General features: G+C 35.1%; 1 pseudogene; it reads left to right on the plus strand.

Moving 5' to 3' along the window:
- Positions 1–14,130: 14,130 nt before the first annotated feature.
- On the plus strand, positions 14,131–14,287 carry LOC114007686 (uncharacterized; annotated as a pseudogene).
- The last annotated feature ends 8,107 nt before the right edge of the window (positions 14,288–22,394 follow it).

Raw genomic sequence — 22,394 nt, forward strand, 5'->3', positions numbered from 1 at the left:
AGATGTGAAAGATAAAAATCAAAACAGGAAGAAGAAATTTGGAAATAACAGATACAATAGAGAGAGTAGAAGAAAAATTTTAAAGAAAAAAATACTAGCAGTAAAAGAATCCTAAGTGAGCTATCTCCACAGTTCAATAAAGTCAACACATACATAACACAAAGACAAAAACATAATTTAAAAGAAACATAAAATAAAAGTGCTAAAATATTTTAAAATACTACAAATTAAATTAATGGAAGGATAAAAAAGTTAAGTAAGTATTCTTATAGAATTAAATATAGATCATAGAAGATAAAGCCAAAAGGTCTTATATGTTTAATAATAGTTCTAAAAATACTAATAAAATTGAAATAACAATTTAGAGAATTAAGTTATCTAGCAAATAATACTGAAAATGCCTCAGAGGTAAAGTACTTGAGAAATCAATTTGAATAGTCTGTCAGATGCCCATCTAGTAGAATACCTTCAAAAATCATGTGGAGACCAGCAGTTAGCATAATGGCTATGTTGCTGGACTCCCATGTAGTGGACCATGGTTTGTGTCCCAGACCCGGTGGCTTAAAACTCACGCTGGGCGAGTGTGCGTGTGTGCCCAAGATCCCGAGAGGAGAACGGAGGAGAAGGGATTGCAGCATGGCCATCCCCCCTGGGGGGTGATTTCTCACTTTCTGTCTCTATGTCTCTCTCTGTCTGTCTGGCGAGCGCACGCGCCCTCTAGCAAAAATCTCTCTCTCAAAAAAAAAAAAAATCATGTAAAAAATGATTTTCAATTAAAAATCTAGGACAGCCTGTAGGCATGGTGATTAAGACGACTAGCTCCCACGTGGCTGACTTTGTGGTTTGAGTTCCAGACCTTGAGGCTTGATAGACATGCCAGACATAAGTACAAGTGTGCTCGGATCCCTAGAAAAGAAGAGACTGTGATGTGGGCAATCCCCCTTAGGAGTACTTTCTCACTTTCCCTCTCTTCTTTCTCTCTCTTTCCAGCAACACACATATCCCATAGCAAATTAAAATCAATTAATTAATTAATTAAAAAAGCATAATCATTTAATCACTCTATTAAATGAAGATGATTTAGACATTAAAAAAAATTTATGAAGTATTTTTTATGTACCCTTTCTTGGAAATTTACTGGAGGATATGCATCTGGAAAAAAAAAAGTATATTAGTGAAAAGAAAGAACCTGAAGACCCACCATTGGAAAACAACTGAATAGAGTCCCAAGATAATGGTGCTCAAAGTTCATGGAGTCACAGTGCAGATGAAGCAGCCAGCTGAGCCAACATAAGCAAGGTAGCCAGGGAGAATAACCAAGATTTACCTACCTCTTTAATGATTACTTGGAAGATACCGATAAGTTGGAAGATTTGTTTAAATATATATATAGAGAGAGAGAGAGAGAGAGAGAGAGAGAGAGAGAGAAAGAGAGAGAGATATCTCACTAAAGATGATATAAATATATTTTTAAAGAAAGAAATTTCAAAAAATTAATACATAGAAAAACATGAATTTGCACAAGAAAGTAGTAGTTCAAGGAAGAAGTATTAAAGATGTAAATTCAAGAAAGCTGAATCCTTTCCTAAACCACAGAAAGTCTAGCAATATCTGAGAGTGATAATTCAACTGATGGGAACATAACTTTATTTGTTTGGAGATAAAATCATGAAGAAAGAGCTAAACTAGTTTTAAAAATTTTCTCTAGAAAGCAAGAGTGGGGAAATGAGTTGCAAATGATGTGGCCAGAATTTTTTTTTTTAAATCATGAGTCATCAATTATAATTTGGTTATTTTAAAAAACTATATGACTCATGTTAACTATTTTAAAATTAGAATACCATAAGAAAAGGTGGTAAGCTTAATTTTTTTATTTTTAATGTCATAGAAAAGAACACTAACACATTTTTAATTGGGTTATTTGAAAAATGAAGGAAAACCATGTTTCCTATGTAATTTTTGTGATGTCAATACAAATATGTCTTATTCTGAATAAAACTCTATTGTGAATAATGTATATTCTTTTAGGTTGTGCTTCTGAGAAATAAAAGTTGAAATGAAGGGTATTGTTGTAGAAATTTCTGTAGTGTGGTGAAATCAATGTGGCCTATCTTAAATCCTTTGAGAGGCTGTTGCTTATTTATTTATAGCTCCGTTGTGATGTTGGTCTGCTTTGAGCTTGCTCAGATATTCAGCCTCATGTATATAAGTTCAACAGCAACCACATTTGATTTCAATTTTTCGAACTTCAAAAGTTACGCTTAACTTTTCAAGAAGTGTGAACATATGACAAGATGGCATGGCATAAGTAGAAGTGATATTTCAATAACTATGTTGGTAGCCTTAAGAACTCTACAAGGTTCTTCTGGTAGCTTGCTATGAGTGTCATTTGGCCCTTTTTTTGAGGTTTATTGCTTCACCAGGTGAGAGGGAAAGAGCAAGAAAGTTAGGGATAGAGAAAATGTACCCCGGTAGGGTCCCAGTGCTGTGTTCACCCCAAGACTCAGCCAGCCCCAGATTAAGAGCAAGCATATATCTGGCAGACTCAGGGAGGTCTCTGGACATGAATATGGAGCTAGCCCATGGATCAGCCTTGCAGAATGTAGTGTTTTAGCACTGCACACCATCTGCGCTCAGCACTCAATTTTTTTAAAAAAAATTTAATAGTTTTACTTACTCTGTTCTCCCCAGGTGATTTGTTTTATTTTATACTTTATTATGTTGCATTGCCAAAGGGCATGTACGTTCACCAGAGAGAAAGACTGAGAGACATGGCAGGAGTGGGGGCATGGCAAAAGCACGGCTCCATGGAGTGTGATCCTGATGCTACCCTTTCTCTATTTCTTTATCCTCTCAGGTTATAGGCATGCACGCACACAAACCCAGTGTGTTTTTTAAGCCACAAGGGCCAGGATTCAAATCATAGTGAATCACATGGATCCAGGCTTCTTTAACCACTGGGCCACTAGGCCAGTCATCCCTAGCATTTTAAGTATAAAATTATATAATTAAGATGGAGCATAATTATTTAATTATTAAATCTACTTCAATTATTAGAGTTTTTATGCTACTACCTGTTGGGATTGAGCATTATACAAGAAAAGAAAAAAATATTTCTAATGTAAATTAGTCCTAACATATATGCATAAGGAGAAAAAGTAAAAGTTATATTAATACTTGTAGGTTACTGGCTCCAGAGCAGATATGTAATAAGAAAACCTAGAGCAGAGAGAGGACAGCTTTCAAATCATGTGCATTGGATTAATATCACCTACTCATTCTATAAAATATAAATTATAGGGACCAGCAGTTGGCGTAATGACTATGTTGCTGGACTCCCATGTCGCTGACTGTGGTTCAAGTCCCAGACCCGGTGGCTTAAACTTACATCGGGTGCATGTGTGTGCATGCCCAAGATCCCAAGAGGACAATGGAGGAGAAGGGATTGTGGTGTGACCATCCCCCCATGGGGTGGTTTCTCACTTTCTGTTTCTCTGTCTCTCTCTTTCAGGTGAGCGCACTTGCCCTAGAGCAAAAACCTCTCAAAAAATATATATATCAATTATAAACATATATTTACACACAGTTGGATCTTTTAAAATAAAATGTTATAAACTTACTAGTAAGACATATTTCACAGTTATTTTTGAGTCATAATACAATTTATAATTTTTAAAAATTAAAAAATGATGAGGTGGTCAAATTGTATGTAACTTTTATCTCTACTAATTTCTTTAGAGAATATCAGTGTAATATACTATGAACAAATATGAATATCAATCTTCAACACTGAAACAATTTTAGAGTAATTTTATATGTTATTATCTTCTTCTTGATATTATCTCTTGACTTTAACTCTTTATTTTTTTTTTAACGTTTTTACCAAAGTGTGTGTTGCTCAGTGGAGAGAGAGACAGAGCGTGGGAATATATTCTCTCCACCTCCATTCTCCTCTTGGGATTATGGGATCTGGAGCACACACGCACCAGTGTGATTTTCAAGCTTCTGGGTCTGGGACTCAAATTGTGGTTGATGATGTGGGAATCCAGTACTGTAGCCATCAATACTACCTGCTAGCCCCAGTTGTAGGTCATTTTTACTATTGAGATTTCTGTAATCTATGGTTTTCTTTTTCTTATTATTCTCCCACAGTATATAAAGATAAATAACTTAATCACTGTGTTTATAAATGATCCACTGAATCAATTATCTTTCCATGACCATAGTTAATTCAAGAGATATAATTTGATAGTAAGCATATATAATAAGAAATAAACTTAAATTTTTATATAAAAATATGCTGCCAATTATCCCTTTATATGAAAGCAAACACTGATTTACCCTGTGTTCCCAGGATCTGCTTTAATGATTGGGAAAATAAATATAAAGAGCATTTTTTGTAACATTAGAAATTAGAAAATATGATTACTGACCATATAATTCACCATGTTATTCCATTTTCATAAATAAAACCTTCAACAAATAAGAGAGCCTAATTGTTATTCCATTTTCATAAATAAAACCTTCAAGAAAGAAGAGAGCCTTAGGAAAAAAAGATAAAAAGAAGTAAAACAAAGGTCCTTATTTTGAAATAGTCAAATGTTGGAATTTGCCATTTCTCAAACTTTAAGTTCACTATCCTTTCCAAATCTATAGTAGATTTTCATAAAGGACATATGGCGATATCTACATGTGTCTTGTAAGAGTTTTCTGAGGCTACAAAGTACGTAATATAAAGGATTTAACACAGACATGCAATATATGGTAGCTATTGTAGATGGAAATATAGTTTGAATCATACACAGTTTATTACAAAGATTTCCCTTAAAAGAAGTTAACTCATGATATTAATCATGGAGTAAACTTATTTTTCCTTTCCATGCTTCTTTACACCACACTATATCCCTTTGCTGCAAAGAAAATTCCAAGGGTGAGATAATCATTTATACGGCCCGTTAAGTGTTTCTTCCAGTGATCTCTATTCAATATAGTCAACAAAAATGCTAATCAGTCCTAATTGTTTGGAGAACACCTGTTGGTCCATTAATAGATGCAGAGACCCCTAAAGCATCCCTCACAAATTAATTCCCACTGATATAATCTTAACTTATCATTAAGAGGTAAAATGATTTAAAATGAACCAAGCCTTAAATATTCCATTGTAAGTACTTATAGAAGTATATGGATCCAGAAATAGATATTCTTCTAGGGTCTACCTGATCAAAAAAAGCAGAGTATACAATAAGTAGAAATTCCTAAGTAAACTCCTGGCATCTACCTTGTTCTTCATGGGATGTAAGAAACTGTGTAAATACCTTATGATTATAATCTATTTTGATAGACTCTTACCTGGTTAGTGTTGGATTACCTTTGGTAATTTTATCTAGTACAATCTGTTTCATCAGTATTACTGGCATGTCCATATAGTCGAATATTGCCAGAAAACCAAAATCTTAGAAGTAATAAATGTGTGTGTGTGTGTGTGTGTGTGTTTGTGAGTTGATAAAATAGTTAAGTTCTGTGCACTAAGTCAAATTTCTTTTTCTTATTTTTTTTTTTTTTAATTTTAGCTTGGAAACAGACCAACAATAATATTGTAAGGAGTATTTTCATTGACATTTTTCTCTAAAATTACATACATCTCTATATCCTTGGAGTTGACCAAAGGATTGTTATAAGTATACAACTGAAGTTGGCTGGTACGATCTGGCAGGTCACCTCTTACCATTTACTAATGGAAGTGTATGGCTACACTAGATAGGTATTTTTTTTAATAGAGATTTTTGCTATAGGGTAAAAATCTTTGTGCTTGCCAGAGAGACAGAGAGAGACAGAAAGCAAGAAATCATACCCCAGGGGGGATGGCCATCTTGCAATCCTTTCTTCTCCATTCTCATCTAGAGATATCGGGCACACATGCAAACATGCCTGGCGTGAGTTTTAAGCCACCTGGTCAGTGACTCAAACCATAGTCTACTACTTGGGAGTCCAAAGATGTAATCACTATGCCATCTGTTGGTTCCCAAGACAGATCTCAAAGTTTTCTTGTCAGAAAGTCTTGTTTTAAATTCTATAATCGTATGCTAAAAGAAGACATTAAACTGACTCGGAAATTACTTCAGAATTTTAGAAATTTCTCATAGGTAAATAGCCCAAAATAGAGTAGAAAAACTTTAGTAAGTATGAAAATATTTCTGAGGTAGTAGTTTCTGATGATTAGTGGATTTAATCTAAACTTTCTCTCTATTAAACCTACCAAAATGTATAGGATGTACCTTTTCTAATCTAAACAGATTATAGTAAATCTGTAATAGAAGCAGTTATCAAAACTTCCATTTTTTTTTCAACTATTCAGGCAACAGTATTGAAAATGTTTTCTAGAGAATCTTCTACTTGACCTGATGAACTTCTTAGAATATAGGAATGCTGCTCTTTCAAAAATTACTTGAACTAAATTGAGCATTTCTATCATATCTAAATGTCAGCCACTCTTTGTAGCCGCCATGTAATCTTTTGGGCTGTCTATCTGTAGATTATTGCTTTCTCACCACTCTAGTTACAAAATGCTTTTCCACTTGGTCCTTATTTCATTTTAGGTTAATGGAAGAACAATGCCTATGGCACCACTTCACAAAGGGATCTTTAAATGGAGAACCTGCCTTATAGAAGCAAATTTAATTATGTAGTTAGATGCATAGAAGAGGACAAAAGCTATTGAGGGTACCAAGTACCAGATTCTATTGTAAAATAAGATACAATTTCTAGCAATTAAAGAGGCAATGCCATGTTACTCCAGTGTTCAGCAGTTTACACTTTTAATAGTAAACATTTGAAGTAGTGGTGCCTTGAGATATAACAGCATCTGATCATCTGATGAAGCTGACACACTTTTGATTTCTTGTAGGCTGGCAGAAAATCTAGTCTTTATTTTTAATTTGGAAAATTATATTGTTGGTGAGAAGGATAGTTTTTTCTTTACCCTGCTGGGATCTTCACTTGAATCTAAGAACTAAATCAACTTAAAGCAGATTAATAAGAGAAAAACATTTAAGTTTTGTTAATTTTATACCTTTGTTGGTACTCTCACAAGAATGATAACCTAAGGAAATGGACAAAGTAGAAAGCTTTTGTTCCTTTCAGACACAGAAATGGTAAATGTGTGAAGAAATTATAAGACAAAGGAGTTGAGGGATAGCTTAATAAATTTAGAGGTCACTAGAAGATGAATGAAATAAAAATGTGTGAAAGTAATGGAAGATAAGGGTTAGTTTAATATGTTTATTAATATAGGTCTACTGTGGCATCTATTCCCAGTCCCTGGTGATAAGGATTATCTTGTCATCCCTGGTACAGGGAGAACATCTTTCTCAAAGGCATTTTAATGGTCTGCCATGGGTGGAAGAGGACAAGTCTGATAGTCCTTTCTGATTTACTGTTTCTTAAGTGCTTTCAGCTTGAAACAGTATGCCAATTTGACATATTCGTGGATGACGTATTGTTAACACCTTCTTTACAAATAGTAGTAACTACAATTTGGGGCCATATAATTAGGTAGAAAGATACAAATAAATTCACAGATATCAAAGAGCAAAGGCAGAGGAATGCTAAAAAATTTTGAGTCCATAAGGAAGTGCTTAAGTATTATTTATTTTAAACTTTAGAGGAATAAATCCACTATTTGCATACATTAGACCATTGTATGTTGGTTAGGTCAAGAAGAAATGTTAAAATTATTTTTTCTTTCTATACTTTATACCCTTAATAAAGGTCTTCATTTAATTTACTCCAAGTTCTCTATGTTTCTGTTTCTGTTTTGTTTATGCTACAGTTTCTTGACCAGAAACTATAGTCTTTTAATACAAAATTAAAATGAATTGTGAAAAATGTACTACTTATTCTGCCAAAGTGCCCCTGGATTGACCACAGTCTGCTATACAGTAATTGATCTCTACTATGAGGGGACATCAAAAAGTTTGTGAAAAAATTATGAGTTTATTTTATTGGAAAACAGTTTTGAAAACATAAATAGTTTCTTTCATGATGCATACTTTCTATGAACTTTTTGAAGTCCCTTTGTATTATATTTATCAAAAAACCTCCTGATCATTAGAATTATTGTCAACTACTATACTTTCTAATTACATAAATATTAAACATAATTATATTTATTTGATTGTCCAGATGAAAATTGTATATATAAGGATATGTTTTTCTTGAGTTTTATGCCCATATTCTACATACTAATTCTATGCTTTTGGGGGGGGAGGTGGGGGAGATTTTTGCAATAGGGCATGTGCACCTGTTGGAGAGATGAATCAGAAAGTGAGAAATCATCCCCCAGAAGGGGTGGCCATGCCACAATCCCTTCTCCATCACTCTTCTCGGAATTTTGGGATGCATGCACAAACACCCTGGTGTGAGATTTAAGCTGCCAGGTCTGAGATTTGAACCATGGCTGACTACGTGGGAGTCCATCAACATAACCATTATGCCATCTTCTGGTCCTTAGTTTTACCTTTTTTTAAAAAAACCTATTTTCTCCATAGTTTCTAGGTAAGATGAATTTTGTGCATTTAAGTAGGATGGTGTTTGATTCAGTGCAGTGGTCCAGATCTTTAATTTTCTGTCAAAAATCTGATTGGCTGATTAACTTAACAAATTGAGAGGACCATCTGACATGACTAGGAAGGATAATTTCCCTGTCTTATTAGCAACCCTAGTTCAAATCTCCAACTAAACCCCAATAGGATGATGTCTTTTAATTATTACCAGTGACCTTTTTAATGTTACTACTATTTACAATTATTGTTGCTTTTTTCCATTTCTCCTTTTCTGTTTCTCATTGCTTTATTAAAAATCGTTCTTTCCCCAAAGCACCTTTTTCTTTAAAAATTTACTTACTGTCATTGAAAGTGATGCTCATTGGTATGTATTTTTAGTTATACTTAAAACTGAGGATGTTGCTGGCATGGGATTAAAACAAACAAAAAAAACAGGAAAACTTTCTTTTGAAACATTTATTGTTTCCAAAATTCCAGTCAAACTTCCGGTTTTCTAATGAGTCAGATTGAACAACATCCTTTCCTCTGTGGTGAAAGAAGTCTGATCCCTCTCTGACCTCTGCTGACATAAGGCAATGTTTATTGTAGTTCTCTATGATCAAAAGCATTAATTTAATAAAACCTACTTTAAATTCACTTAAAGATGTCTTCCATATTTCGAGCAGAATATTTAATGTGTTTCTTACTTAGATAAGCATGTCTGTGTACTATTGTCTTAAGTATATCAATTTGTGTGATACAATTATAATTAGATTGTAATTTCAAAAAGATCATAGACCTTCTATGATGAAAGTGGCTTCTATAATTCAGCTCACAAACAATGAGGACTTTTTAAAAAATTATTTATTTTATTTATTCATTCATTTATTTTTTTAGTTTGACCAGAGAGAGACAGAGGGTGAGAGAGAGAGAGGAAGTGAGAAAGCAAGCCACTAGATTCAGGACTTGAACCCTGGTTGGCCATGTGGGAGTGTCCAGTGCCTTAACCACCATGCCACGGGCTGGTCCCAATGATGAGGACTTTTTAAGAAGGCTTTATACTAATAAAATATTCCATAAAACATGAGACAAACCTGTTTAATTCTTCTATTTCATCTCTTTTGGTATTTATTTCTTCCATGAGTGAGAGAGAGAGAACATGCACCATCAGTAGTGCCTGGACTCCACAGTCTACTCCCAGCCCTCGACCAGCCCTAGATTACAGCACGAGCGTGCCTGCCATACTCAAGGAGATCTTCAAACTGGAGGCAGGAACCTTTCCACGTGGGCTTGCCTGTGTCGCACTGCTGTGCCACCATCCAGCTCCGATAATCTTTATGCTTTCACGAAATATAATATCATGGAATGGGTATTATATGTGTAAATACAAAAAAGGAGGAATTTAGGTCTTAAAATATGAAATTTAAAAAGTGGAACATGATTTGCCTTCTTAGAGCAAACATTTTAGCATTATGGTTATTTAAGTAATTATTTCAATAATTAATTTAAAAAAAAATTTTGCTATAAGGCATGTACATTCACCAGAGAAAGAGAGAAAGTAAAAAATTAGCATGCCTCCACCCCCACCCCAGGAGAATGGCCATGCCTGCAGTCCTTTCTCCTACAATCTCATTTGGGGATTTTGGGCACACACATGCCTGGCTTGATTTTCAAGCCTCCAGGTCTGGGACTAGATCCACACAGTCAGCCATGTGGGATCCAGCACCTTAACCTCCATGCTACTACCTGTTGTCTCAGTAATACATATATATATATATATATATATATATATAGAGAGAGAGAGAGAGAGAGAGAGAGAGAGAGAGAGACAGACAGACAGAAAGTGAGAAATCACACCGCAGCAGGGATAGCCATGCTTCAATCTTTTCTCCTCCAGTCTTCTTTTGGGATTTTGGCACACACACACATGTACCCAGTGTATTTCAAACTTCTGGGTCTGGTATTTGAACCACAGTGGACCATGTGGGAATCCAGCAACATAATTATTATACCATCTGTTTGTCTTAGTAATTGATAGTTTTGTATAAATAGCTAAGGTAATATTTTTCATGAAATTTAATTTTATTTGTTTTTCTTATATTTTGCATTTTGAATTATTTTTATCATTCTTTGAAGATTAGTCACTTTATATTACTAAGATTTAATTCAGTTTGCTTATAATTAAAATTAAATTAGTAAATTATGAATGTGTATCTTGTTGATTTCACTTAGTAATCCTAAACGTTTGTGATGAAATTAGCACAAAGCTCCCACTGGTAAAGTCAAATTATCTAGAGTTGTCCAACAAAGCTCTATGCATTTCTCACAGCATTTTTGTCTTGATAACTTCTATTGCTTTGTCTTCAAGCAGTCTCAAATCACTGACATGGCACTGTTTGTGGTTGCAGTCTTCTACATTTTGTTACATAATCAGAATTCCATAAATAATTTTCTTTTATGAATATGAGATTTTAATAGATTTTCTACTCCCTGTATTCTTGAAAACATTCCATACCTAATACCTTAAGGGATTAACCTGAACAAACTGACATCATGTTCTAAAGTCTCTCTTTCTGAGTTTTTAAATGAGCTCAGATGATACTGCCAAAAACTTGAGTCTTTGTTAATATTGAAAATAGTATAAAAATAAACTAGTATCTTCCAATTTCTTTTACTACAACTAATTGAAAAATCATCATCATGTGACTGCTTTATCTAAGTATGTGTATATCAGATGCACCTGAACTTTTCACATATATGTATCTTAAAATGTTATTAATTTAAAAAAAATTGCCAGAGAGAATGTACAGTCACCAGATACAGAGAAGGAAGCTAGAGTGAGGAAGCACTCCCTGCCCTCCCAGCATGGGGAATGCTCATGCTACAATCCCTTTTCTTCCATGTCTCTGTTCTTTTGAGATTTTGGACACACAGATACATATGCCTGGCATGTTTCTCAAGCTGTTGGGTCTGGGACAAGAACTGCACAGTTGGCCATGTAGAATCCCATGCATTGACCTTGGGCTAATGCCTTGGGCTGGCCCAGTATTAATCTTTCTAACATCTATATTGAGATATAATTTTAAAAGCATATAATTTATCCACTTAAAGTATACAATGCAGTGGGTTTTTGGTGTATTCACAAGTTTGCACAACTGTTACCACAGTAAATTTTAGAACATTGTCATGACCCTAGCAAGAAACCACTACATAGCAGCCCATTCACTTAGGACTAGGGGAATCACTAATATATTTTCTGTTTCTAGAAATTTACCTATTTTAGATAGTTCTGCAAATGGAATCATTTAAATGGCCTTTTATGACTAATTTCTTTCATTTACCATAATGTTGTAAATGTTCTTCCATGTTGTAGTATGTACCAGTGCCTCATGTTTTTTTTCATTGACTCATTCAGTACATTTTTATTATAAAACAAATCCTCAAGGTCTCTAGGATTAAAATCCTCAACAATTCTCTTACTTAGAAAAATGGAAATATTGTTAACAATAACTTACCTTTTTATTCACATTCTTTTATACATTCAATTACCTTATTAAGCTTACAAAGTGAATATTCCAGCATGTGTACATTTCTCCCTAGTCCAGCTGATAATACTATGAAAATATCTTCAACAGATAATACCATAATTCTTTGTTCCATTAATGCTTTGCCTCTCTATTTTTCTTCTAAATGTCCTTCCTCAGACTCTACTCTTTCACCCACACTATATCTGGTATTCAAAACCATTTACTGTGTTTCTATATCCTTTAGTTAATCAGTTTCAGTCATGGAGTGTGGACACTTGGTATATATTAAGTGGGGATATGCGATGTCCCTCCTTCATAGTGCTTCACTCAGCAGTAAATCTTCCATATTCATCCACTTTCTGTCAAAAGCCAGTGTCTTGTTGTTTTTTTATGGCTGAATAGTATTCCATAGAGAATATGTGTCACAGTTTTTCTATCCATTCATCATGAACATTTGGGTTGGTTCCATGTTTTACCAATTGTGAATAATACCACAATGAACATAGATATGCAAGCGTTTTTCTGACTGAGCATTCTTCTATCCTTTGGGTAGATACTCAAGAGTGAAAATATTGGGTTATATCATAGTTCTACTTGTAAATATTTGAGGAACCTCCAAATCGTTCTCCACAGTGGCTGGACCAATTTACATTCCCACCAGCAGTGTAAGAGAGTTCCCTTTTCACCACACCCTTACCAGCATTTATCATTTTTTGTTTTTTTAATCTTAGTCATTCTGACTGGGTTAGGTGATATCTCATTGTTGTTTTGATCTGAATTTCCCTTACAGTGAGGGATGTTGAGCATTTTTTTCATATGCCTTTTGGCTATTTGAATGTCATCCTCAGAGAGCGTTTTTTTTTTCAACTCATTCTATGGTATTCTTTTAATAGGGTTGACCATCTTTTTTCAGAACAGCTGCTTGAGTTCCTTGTGTATTCAAGTTATCAGTCCCTTATCTGATGCATAGTTTACAAAAATATTTTCCCATTCTGAGGGCTGTCATTCACACTAATTACTGTGTCTTCTACCGTGCAGAAACTTCTCAGTCTGATGTAATCCCACTTGTCTATTTTGGGGATTATCAACTGTGCTTTGGGGGTCTTATTTAAGAAGTCTTTACCTACTCCAATGTCTCCCAGATTTTTCCCAGTGTTTTTCAGTAGCAGTTTTACAGTTTGAGGTCTTAAGTTTAGATCCTTGATCCACCTTGAGTTGATTTTTGTCAATGATGAGAGGTAGCAGTTCAGATTCAGCTTTCTGCAGGTGGAAATCCAGTTTTTTCAGCACCATTTGTTGAAGGTTTCCTTTTTCCCACTGGATTGACTGGTATTCCTTGTCAAAAATCAGTTGACTGTATGTTTGGGAATTTATTTCTGGGGACTCTATTCTGTTCCATTGGTCCACCTGTCTGTTTCTGTACTAGTACCATGCTGTTTTGATTACCACAGCTTGGTAGTATATTTTTGGGTCTGAGAGTGACATACCTCCTACTCCACTCTTCTTGTGCAGGATCGTTTTGCCAATACGGGGTCTTTTATGATTACAGACAAATTTTATGATTGTCTTTTCTAGATCTATGAAGAATGTGTCTGGTACTTTGACTGGGATTGCATTAAATTTGTAGATTAATTTGGGTAGACTTGCCATTTTGAATACATTAATTCTTCCAATCCATGGAATACGGGATGTCCTTCCACTTTTTTGCATCATTTTCAATTTCTTTCTTTAGCTTCTCATAGTTTTCCTTGTGGAGGTCTTTAACTTCTTTATTCCTAAGTATATTATATTTTTTTTGAATATAGTAAATGGAATTTTTTTTCAGTTGTATCTCAGTCTGCCTGTTGTTAGTATATAGAAATGCTATAGATTTCTGTATGTTGATTTTGCCTCCTGTAACTTTACTGTATTCATGTATTACTTCCAGGATTTTTTTTCATGGAAACCATTGGGTCTTCCATGTATATAATCATGCCATCTGCAAATAGAGAGAGTTTCACCTCTTCTTTTCCTATTTGAATGCCTTTTATTTTTTCCTTTTTTCTGATTGCACTGGCGTTGCCAGCTTTGTGCAGTGGCAGTATCGTAGCCAATGAGGTTTATCTGAGGCACGGTTATTGCTAACTGATTGCTTTGGCGAGGACTTCCAGTGCAATATTGAAAAGGAGCGGAGCAAGTGGGCATCCTTGTCTTGTGCCCATTTTTAGTGGAAAACTTTTCAGCTTTTCTCCATTGAGGATGATGTTCATTATGGGTTTTTCATAGATAGCTTTTATTGTGTTGAGAAATGACCCTTCTATGCCAATATTGCTGAGAGTCTTGATCATGAAGGGATGTTGTATCTTTTCAAATGTTTTTTCTGCATCAATTGATATGACCATATGGTTTTTATCTTTCTTCCTGTTAATATGGTGTACTACATTTACGGTTTTGTGTATGTTGAACCAACCTAACATTCCTGGAATAACGCCTACATGATCATGATGTATAATATTTTTTAAAAATTGTTGGATACGATTTGCTAGTTTCTTGTTGAGAATCTTTGTGTCTATATTCATCAGAGATATTGATCTCTAGTTTTACTTCCTTGTCCTGCCCTTAACTGTTTTAAGGATAAGGGTGATAGAGGCTTCATAGAATGAATTAGGGAGAGATTCACCCTTTCGGATCTTTAGAAATAACTTGAGCAGAATGGAGGTTAATTCTTCTTTGAAAGTTTTGTAGACTTCTGAAGTGAAGCCATCAGGACCAGGGCTTTTCTTTGTTGGGAGGTTATTTATTACTGATTCAATCTCCTGGCTTGTTATGGGCCTATTCAGACTGTCTATAAACTCCTGGCTCAATCTTGGCATATATTCATATGTGCCCAAGAATTTGTCCATCTCATCCAGATTGTCATGTTTCTTGGCATATAGTTGTTCATAGTGTCCTCTAATGATGTTTTGTATTTCTACTACATCTGTTGTTATATTGCCTTCTTCACTGCAGATTTGATTTACCTGATTCCTTTCTCTCTTCTTCTTAGTAAGTCCTGCTAGTTGTGTGTCAATTTTCTTTCTCCTGGAGTTGTTTTTGTGACTTTCCCAGTTCTCTGAGGCACAATGTTAGGTGATCCATTTTCCTTCTTTCCGTCTTCCTCTTATGTGCGCTAATTGCTATGAACTTTCCTCTTATGAATGCTTTAGCAGTGTCCCAAAGATTATGGAAACTTGTGCCCACATTGTCTTTGAATTCCATGAATCTTGTGATTTCAGTCTTTATTTCTTCAGTAGCTGTGAAGTCATTCAAGAGTAGGTTATTTAGTTTCCATGTATTTGAGTATTTTTGAGGCTTTCTCTTGAAATTAAGATTAAGTTTAGTTTCATCATGGTCAGAGAAGATGCTGAGTATAATTTCTATGCCCTTGAATCTGTATAGGCTTGCCTTGTGCCCCATCATGTGGTCAGTCTTTGAAAAGCTTCCATGTGGGGGGGGTGAGAAAAAAGTGTATCTCATGGTTTTTGGGTGGAAAGTTCTATAGATGTCTGTTAAGTTCATTTAGTTTATGGTATCATTTAGATCCTTTATCGCTTTACCTATTTTTTGTCTAGATAATCTGTCCAGATGGAATAGTGGTGTGTTGAGGTCTCCAGCAATTAGTGTGTTGTAGTCTATTCTCCTTCTAGATCTGAGAGTCTTTCCTTCACATATTTGGGTGCTCCTGTGTTAGGTGTACAGATATTTATAGCGTTATATCTTCTTGATCGATTGACCCTTTTACTACAATATAGTGTTGTTCTTTGTCTCTTTGAAGAATTTTTTTTTAAGTCTATTTTGCCAGAAATTAGTATTGTGACTCCAACTCTATTTTGGTTCCTATTTTCATGGAAAACCTTTTTCCAACCCTTCACTTTTAGTCTATGTATGTTTTTATTCATGAGGTAGGTTTTCTGTAAACAACAGATAGAGGGTTTTTTTTTTTTTTTTAATCCATTCAGCCAGTCTGTGTCTCTTGATTGGAGAATTTAATCTGTTCACATTCAATGTTATTATTGATACTACCAGACTTGTCCTGGTGTTTAAGTTGGCCATTGTCTTGGTTGCCTTTTATTCCTTTATTTTCGGCTGTTCTATTCATGAGGTAGGTTTTCTGTAAACAACAGATAGAGGGTTTTTTTTTTTTTTTTAATCCATTCAGCCAGTCTGTGTCTCTTGATTGGAGAATTTAATCTGTTCACATTCAATGTTATTATTGATACTACCAGACTTGTCCTGGTGTTTAAGTTGGCCATTGTCTTGGTTGCCTTTTATTCCTTTATTTTCGGCTGTTCATTCTTTAGATTTCCTGGAACAGTACTTTCTTCAGGGTTTCTTGGAAAGCTGATCTGGTGTTGGCAAATTCTTTCAGGTTTTGTTTGTCTGAGAAGATTTTAATATTTTTTTTTCCCACATGAAGGATAATCTTGCATGATATAATAATCTTGGTTGAAATTGTTTTTCTCTGAACACTTTCAATATGTCTTTCCATTCTTTCCTTGCTTGCGTTGTTTCAGTTGAGAGATCTGGAGTTAGCTTGATGGAATGACCTTTGTAAGTCACTTGTCATTTCTCTCTTGCCAGTTTTAGTATCTTGTCTTTATCTGTGGTCTTTGCCAGTCTAGCTAAGATGTGCCTTGGGAAAGATCTTCTGGGGTTGATTATATTTGGGGTCCTTTGTATTTCTTGGATCTGGATGTTTGAGTGCCTCTCTAGTCTTAGGAAATTTTTTTGCCAGGATTTCATAGAATACATTTTCCATGCCCTTACTGGTCTCATCACCTTCTGGGATACCAATTATTTGGATGTTTGGGCAGCTAGTGGAATCTTGAATTTCTTTTATATTATCCTCAGGTTGTTGTTGTTTTTTTCTCTATCTTTTTGGTGTTTTTTTTTTTTTTTTCTAGGTCAGAGGTTTCATCTTCTATGTCAGAGTTTTGATCTTCAGCATGGACTTTTAATACTTTCAAGAGAGTTTTTATTTCCTGTATTACAGGCTTCATCTCTAATAGTTCCATCTGATTCTTTCTTAGAGTGTCCATTTCTTCTTTCATGTCATGGAAGGACTTCCTAATCTCCTGTAGTTTGTTGTCTCTTTTCTGTTTCAGCTCATAGAATTTTGCGACCATGAATGTTCTAAATTTTTTCTCTGACATTTTGGTAACATCTTCTGTTCTTTTCAAGAGATTGAGAGGAGTTATTCTGTTCTTTTTTTTTTTTTTGGAGAGATTTTCACTGTAGGGCGCGTGCGCTCGCCAGACAGACAGAGAGAGACATAGAGACAGAAAGCGAGAAATCACCCCCCAGGGGGGATGGTCACGCCGCAATCCCTTCTCCTCCATTCTCCTCTCGGGATCCTGGGCACGCACGCACACGCGCCCGGCGTGAGTTTTAAGCCACCGGGTCCGGGACACGAACCGCAGTCGACTAAGTGGGAGTCCAGCGACATAGCCATTACACTAACTGCTGGTTCCCAAGAGATTGAGAGGAGTTATTCTGTTCTTTTGATGGAGACATATTTCCTGCTCTATTCAAACTTGAGGCTCTTCTTCTACTTGTAGCCATTGGGAGATGTATTCACGTTTGAATACCTTTTGTGAGAAATGTTTCTTAGACAAGGAGCAAGTGTGTTTCCCTTTTGCTGTGAACTGATGCGTACCGAAGTCTCTCTTCGGTTGTGTTTAGCAGTGTGGTCTCTGGAGGAGTATTCTATTCAGGTGTCTGAAGAACAGTATTCCCTTTTTCACAGGTGGTTCAGTAAAAGAAAGGATCCTAGGGAACCTTACAATACTTAGGGTATTTAAGAACTGTGATTCTAGACCTGTCTATTCCCTCCAGGAAGCAGAGAACAAACCTTTAGCAGAGGCTTAATCTGGTGGCACCTTGATCTTGAATTTCCTAGCTTGCCAAACTATGAGAAATGCTGCTATTATTTATAAATTACCTAATCAAATGTATTATGTTACTGCAACACAAATAGCTAAGAGAGTGAAATCCTTGTTGTCGTCCTTCTCTCTCAAGTGCCATCATTTACCAATTATGCATAACATAGTGTATGAGACATCTAACATGTTTCCCTGAATTGAAACTTTTAATCCTTTTGTTTTTTTTTTCCTGACAGGAGCCTTCAAATTTTTCTTTGGAATATATCTTTATTCTCTCTCCAGCCATGCAGTAGTGATGAGCCTAATCTTACTCCTCTCATTTAGGGTAAGACTAGGATACATGGAACTTCTTATTTCTCGAGCTACAGTGAGTGTTCTAAGCACAAGCTAGTGACTCAGAGTAGAAAACTAGGATGAGATTTTTGTTGGACTAAAAAGAGAAAAGAGTTTTTCTTTTCTTTTCTTTCTTTTTTTTCTCTTAGAGAGATTTTTGCTACAGGGGTGCATGCACTCACTGGAAAGACAGAGACAGAAAGCAAGAAATCACCCCTCGTGGGGGGGCGGATGGCCGCCTTGCAGTCCCTTCTCCTCCTGTCTAGTCTTGGGATTTGGGGCATGCACACACATGTGCCTGCTGTGAGTTTCAAGCCATCACGTCTGGGAGTCGAACTGCATTTGGCCATGTGGGAGTCCAGTGATTAATCACTACACCATCTACTAGTCCCAGAGAAACGAGTTTTTCAATCTGTCCAGCTTCTTTATGGTTAGAAATGTTGGACACCCTGCCGTTGTATATGCGTCTACCTGAAATAATGGCTATAACAATCCTCTGATATAGAAAAAGACAGCTTTTCAGAATAATTTATAAACATCTGGATTCAACTGTGGCCAGATCTAAGATAGTCCTGAATGTTTAGCTGTATTACTCAACAAATTATCTTTTTATGTCACTTAAAAAAATTGACTTCTATCATTTTTAATACTTATTTAACTTTATTTATTTATTTATTTTAATTTGACCAGAGAGGGACAGAGAGAGAGGAGAGAGAGAGAGAGAAGGCAAGCCGCCAGGTCCAGGACTTGAACTGCATCCGCCATGTGGGAGTCCAACACCTTTAATCACCACACTACCTGCTGGCCCTGGTTTCTATCATTTTTAACTAAAGTAATTCTAAAAGAATTTGTAGTCTCTAAAATGATTAAAAAGTAAAGTAGAAATAGGAGTTTTTTTTTAACTTAGAAGAAAATAATTATATAAAAGACTTATAAGAAATCCCTTTTATAAACACTGACTAGATATGGAGGTTAGATTGAATACCTATAGCTAAAGGGAGAAAATAATTATTTTCTTAACTTGTTCAAATTAAATATATTTTTAATTATATAAAATTTAGTTGTAGGCCAGAAGGTAACTTGGTTGTTAAGGCACTGGATTTCATATGGCTGACTCCATGGTTTGAGTGCTGTCTGCACCTAGCGACTTGAAAAGCATGTTGACGCGTATGTGTGCACATTCCAAAATCCCAAAGGAGAATGGAGGGGAAGGGAATGCAGGGAAGTCATCCCTCCTGGGGGTTGACTTCTCAGTTTCCTTCTCTCTCTAGTGAATGAACACATCTTAGGGCAAAAATCGAAAAAGAAAAAAAAATTAGTCATATTACACCTTTGCCAAGAATCAAATGCATTATGGTGTTCTTTAGAGAAATAATCACTTCCTGTCATTCATGCATAGGCCAAAATAACATATATATATGTATATATATATATATATATATACATATATATATGTGTATATATATATATATATATGGTAAAACAAATAATTTAAAAATTATTTGCCCAAATTTGATTCCACTCAAAAATGGGTGATATAAGAACAAATAAAAGGGGATAACAAAGATTTAGGGGAGGCTAGAAATTTGTGTGTGCTAAGAGAGTTGGTGAAGACATAGGGTTTCCATATAAAAGATAATAGAAAAAATATAATGCAAAGAAAAAGAATAGAAAAAAAATGGAGACCCTCACAAAGATAAAAGTCTCAACAAGTAGAGATATAATGTTACAGTTTGCATGAGAAGCATGTTAAAGTTTATTAATCAAATATTAGACAATTAGAGTCTTAGATTTCAGAGTTTTAGCGGTGCACAGTAATGACCGCTCAGGAAAAAGACAGGAATCAATAGTTGAGCATTATGGGTAAATAAATGGAATACGATAACTCTTTTTTGGAATGTAGCTTGAAAATCATTGTATTAGATGGTTTTATTTTTGAGGGATTGACTATGACTGTATCAATTTTAGTGAAACCCTTGAAATGTGTCATTTTACATTCTGAATATAAAGAATAGCTTATAAGTGTGTTTTGATTTTATCCCCTCTACATGGACAAGGCCTTATGTTTTTGATCTAAAAGGAGAAAAGTTTAAAAAATTATCTTAGAAAAAAATGTTAGGTAAGTACCCTGTTTTAAATGAGTTTTAATGTAGAATCTTCTGTGGCTTATTTACTAGCTCCTGTAGAGATTTTTATCTTGGCAACTAACGCTGTCTGAACTCAAATGCTGTAACTAAGATTTAGGTAATTTAAAGACTCAAATGCTGTAACTAAGAATCTGTCATAGGCAAGGAAATGAATGGAAAAATCAGAAATCCATTCACCTCGTCAAACTTTCCTACTACCACCTGCTATAATTCCAGCTTTCTTCAGTATCTAATTGGTTTTAAATGTGACTGCAGTGTTAGCCTCCAACACCTCACTTTGTGCACTATTTCTAACATGCTTCGATCTCTGAATAGACGTGTTCAGAATTTGATTTACAATTTAATGAACTTACATTTTCCTGTTTTGTTCATTTCAGGCTTATTTTTAAGTCTATTTATTTATTCCATGAGAGGGGGAGAGAGAAAGAGTGAGCGAGCGAGCAAACGATAGGGACCCTTTTCCACGATCTACCATGAGTTCAGTCAGCTCGGACCTCAGGCACACACTTGTGTGCTAGCATGTGCAAGGAAACCTGAGAACACAAACCCAAGACCATGCCTGTGGCCCTGCAGTCACAAAGAACTTTACCTTGCCACGTGGTCAGCCACTCCAGGATTTCTGTAGCCCTTTCTTTTTACCCATTAAAAGACTTTCTTCACTTTTTATTCCCCTTAAGATGCTGTTGAAAAAATAATCATTCCTCATGATTGAAAAAAAATTTAGGAAGCATTTTTATATTATAGAAAAAGTCATTAAAAATCTAAATCTAGTCCTACTTATATTATTGGTGATCTCCTTTAGGTAGTGTTAGAGATTTCAGAAAATTCATTAGTACTTTATACTTATCAGACAAAGCCATATGCATAAAAAGTACAGACCATAGGTCTTCATGTTAAACAGAGTAGTCCAAATATTAGCTATTTCATTAAAGTGTCATTGTCTTTATGACCTGCAAGCTCAATGTCTTTACAAATAGTCAAGAGTTTATCAGAAAGAAATGTTAGAACTATAGAATCTATGGATTTAACTTAACTTATTATATATGTTATTCAATAATACTCTCAAATAATTTAATAATGTATTCAAATTAAAAATCTTATATACTATGAGCCTCAGTCTTGTTTTCAGTCCAGAATTTTCCCTGGTAGTTTAGTCTCAATAAACATTATTTACAGTTATATTAAAACTTAAATCCTCCCTTAGCCCTGCTTTTAAAGCTTATTTTAGAATGACCTCTCCACAGGCTATTTATCTGAGACCTAGTCTGACCTGCTATTGCAAATAAAGTCACCTTAATTTCTTTTGCAACTCTCAAAACACATTTCTTGTGAGCATTGCACAGCCTTATATATGGAGCAAAAGCTATATTTTGAACTCTGTTCCCTTCATTTAGGTAATTTAAAGGCTTAAAATTTCTGTCACATGATCTATTTACCTAAGACTCAGCTGTGAATTTACCTTTTAAAGAGAAATCTTTCTACTATAACGTGAGAATATTTCTGCAGGAAATCTGTTTTCAAGAAGAGGTGAAGAGAAACTAGAGTGAAAATAGACCAATTAGGAGTTCCAGTGGTATGAAGGTGTTCCAAGATTCATGGGATAAACTGTGGTAAACCATTGTAATGATATTACAAGGGTGGAGACTTAATCCAATTATGGTGTTGAAAGGTGAGGAGTTTGAGTGGTGACTGGAATTAGATTAAGTCATCAGATTTAATGCAACGCGATTGACTCCTGGTAGCTTTGTAAGAGGAGTAGACAGAAACACAGAAGCATGCACCCTCTTGCCCTGTCACTATGTCATGCCCTCCTCTACCTTGGAACCTTGTAGAAAAGCCCTACCAACAAGAAAACTTTTGCCAGATGCAGCCTTTTGATATTTTACCTCCCAAACCACGAGCTAAATAAACTCTATTCTTATACATTTTTCAGTGTAGTATTCAATT

Source organism: Tupaia chinensis, unplaced genomic scaffold, assembly GCF_000334495.1.
Source record: "Tupaia chinensis unplaced genomic scaffold, TupChi_1.0 Scaffold000033_1, whole genome shotgun sequence".
Classification (NCBI taxonomy): Eukaryota; Metazoa; Chordata; class Mammalia; order Scandentia; family Tupaiidae; genus Tupaia; species Tupaia belangeri.